Source organism: Arachis duranensis, chromosome 1 (assembly GCF_000817695.3).
Source record: "Arachis duranensis cultivar V14167 chromosome 1, aradu.V14167.gnm2.J7QH, whole genome shotgun sequence".
NCBI lineage: Eukaryota > Viridiplantae > Streptophyta > Magnoliopsida > Fabales > Fabaceae > Arachis > Arachis duranensis.
Window position 1 is genome coordinate 99,020,886 of NC_029772.3, and position 3,729 is coordinate 99,024,614.

A 3,729-nucleotide genomic window follows, 5' to 3' on the forward strand; every position below is an offset into this window, starting at 1 on the left:
TTAATCTTTTCGTAATAAATCGAAATCAAACAATATTCTCAAATCAGATTTGCTTTTAAATAACACTTTAAATAAAGTCTTAGTTTATAAAAATTCGACAGCATTTTCTCTAAAATTCGGACTATACCACCCTTCTAGGTCCCTACCAAATCATTTTCAATTCTCCATTCATTACCAATAAATCACCCAACGCTTTCTCAAACTCTTTCCAACAGTTTTAAATCCAAGTATTCATTACTTTAGACATATAAATTAAACCTTTTAATATAAAACCATTTTTTTATATGTGTAAATATATAAACCTATTATTTTCTCAACATAGAAACATTTCTCAAAATAAGCTTATAAGTCGAATTTTCAAATCAAAATCACCTTTTTATATATCTTTATAAAAATTTGAACAGGACCTCCCTTAATATTCGAATTCATCACTCTTACGGGCTCTTTCATTCTCTCAATAATTTCCAAATCATTGCAACAGTACTTACTATTATTAAACAAATCTCAATCATCAATCAAGCTAAGAAATTAACATAACTAGAAATTCCAGCAACATTTACAGTCTCAATCTAAAATCAATTCATATCTCAGTTTAACAAACAATACTAATTAAACACCATTCACAACCACAATTCAACAAATTCACATCAATTAGTAATATTAGATTCTCATAAATTATTTGTAATTATTCAATAAGTTTTATAGGCATTCTTAAATTAAAAATTTAACTTTAAAAACAAATTCCCTACTTTCGTATGAAATTAAAATTATCAAAAATTCCGAAAAAATTTTTTGAGTGAGCTGCTGAATGAGAAAGTATCAAAAATTGTCTGTACTTTCTAAAACTCCAGTTAACCGAACTTAAGGGAAAGAAGAGTTACGTCATCGTCAACTTCTACCGGACAAAAATAATGTCAATGTGTAAAGAATAAAAATATAAATACTTTTATTGGATTAAATTTTTTATTGAAATTAATGATATGAATATGTGTCATGATTATATATATATAAGTTTACATGCAAGCCACGTTTGCTTTCTTTATCTTTACTTTCTTAATCTTTAATATCCTTAAGCTTCGGCCAAGGGATAATAATAATAATAATAATAATAATAATAATAATAATAATAATAGTTTATCTTTTTTTTTTTTTGAAATATCTCATATTAATAAAAATTATTTAAAAGTTTTAATAGATTTTAAACTTAAAGTATTATAAGATTTATTTAATTACTTTTAGAAAAATAATTTTCTTTAAATACAATAATAAATTATGAATAACTAATTATTTAATTTTTTAAAAATTCGGGATATTATAATTTTCATTTCCTCTTTTTGGTACATAATCAAGTGATTCTTAATTTCATTTTTCTTTTATTTGTGTTCCGAATCTTCGTAGAAAAATTCAACAAATTTAGAATAATCTTTGTAAAATTTTTCAGCTTCCTCAAGCGTCTTGAAAGACATACAAACCTTTAGAACATGCTGCTCATCAACATCTCACAGAAACTGCATAATACATTGAAATAGTTTTAAAATAAACCATGTTGCAAACTAAAATACACCGAAACTTAGACCGAAACAATTTCATCAAAATAATAAATCATAAACTAGTGACAAACCGCATCAACTAGATTCAAACCACACCTCACCACTTTATTCGATAAAAAACAAAAATACAATTCGCTGTGGTTCAATTTAAAGTCTGAAACTAAAATATACTGAAAGAATTCCAAAGTACACTAGGTTTTTATTTAAATACATCGAATTTGAAACTGAACTGATTCGTCACAATACAATAATAATTCAGATTCAAAACTCTTACATTACATTTAATAATTCAAACCATCAACAATGATAAACTAGTTACATTATTCACGTACTGAATGATAAAATCATACCTCAGCCACTTGATTCGATTCAAAATAATAATTCACTTCACTTTGGTTCAATTAACAGTCTCAATTTGAATCATTTAAAGTCTGAAACTAAAATATACTGAAAGAATTCCAAAGTACACTAGGTTTTTATTTAAATACATCGAATTTGAAACTGAACTGATTCGTCACAATACAATAATAATTCAGATTCAAAACTCTTACATTACATTTAATAATTCAAACCATCAACAATGATAAACTAGTTACATTATTCACGTACTGAATGATAAAATCATACCTCAGCCACTTGATTCGATTCAAAATAATAATTCACTTCACTTTGGTTCAATTGACAGTCTCAATTTGAATCATTCATTATCTTCCAAAACCATACCTCAGCCACTTGAATCGATTCAAAATAATAATTCACTTCACTTTGGTTCAATTAACAGTCTCAATTTGAATCATTTAAAGTCTGAAACTAAAATATACTGAAAGAATTCCAAAGTACACTAGGTTTTTATTTAAATACATCGAATTTGAAACTGAACTGATTCGTCACAATACAATAATAATTCAGATTCAAAACTCTTACATTACATTTAATAATTCAAACCATCAACAATGATAAACTAGTTACATTATTCACGTACTGAATGATAAAATCATACCTCAGCCACTTGATTCGATTCAAAATAATAATTCACTTCACTTTGGTTCAATTGACAGTCTCAATTTGAATCATTCATTACCTTCCAAAACCATACCTCAGCCACTTGAATCGATTCAAAATAATAATTCACTTCACTTTGGTTCAATTAACAGTCTCAATTTGAATCATTCATTATCTTCCACAACGAAATAGCTCTTCAAACCTGATCTCACAGCTTGATTTCAAAAACTTTGATAGAAATCTTTAAAATCAGTTAAAAGAGCATTGAACTTGAATGAAGAAAATGCGAAGAACGAAGAGAATATAAAGAAAAAAGAGACGCAGAGAACACAGAGATCGAATATAAGGTAGAGACAAAAAAAATGATGAGAAAAAATGAAAAAGAAAATAAATCCGAATAAAGAAGGAAGTTATAAATTTCGCACGTTGATTGAAAGGTTGTTAGTGGCGCGTGGAGAAATGTTAAGCCAAAGCTACCTGGTTGGATATGGAGATTAATTGTAAAATTAATTATATTTTTTAGTTACCTTTGTTGTAATGAAGTTTAAATTTAAAATTTGATGCATAATACTGCAAACTTTTTTCTACTAAACCATTTGGATGAGATATAATTTGATTGGGTTTTTTTGTTTAAATTAAATAAATATAAAATTTATGAAAATACGTAATTACATAAATACATAATTGGCCACATCTTAAAAATTAAGGGAACATATCTTGAATATAGAGATTTTAATGTGTGTTAAAAGAGTTAAATGAAATTTTAGTAACTCGAGATATGCACAATGTGCGAATTAATGACTTAGTACCCGAGATATAGTCATTATTTTATTCCCGTGGTGTTTTTGATATAACATATGAGTATGAGCTTGATCATGGTGTTAGGCGATTGGTTATGGTACAAATGAAATTGGTATTGATTATTGGATTATTAAGAATTCATGGGGCGTTGAATGGGATGAGGGAGGGTACATAAGGAGAAAAAGATGATATGTGCTTGTCTTGGATGATGTGAAATTGCCATGGATGCTTCTTATCCACTGCATAATTGTTTTAAGTGAAGTTAAGTTTTTTTTTAACGAGTATTTTGATTTTTGAGAGTATTTTTTAAAATTTAAAAAATATTTATTTAAAAAAATATATTCAAATATATACTCTTAGAATATTTGTTAGTAAG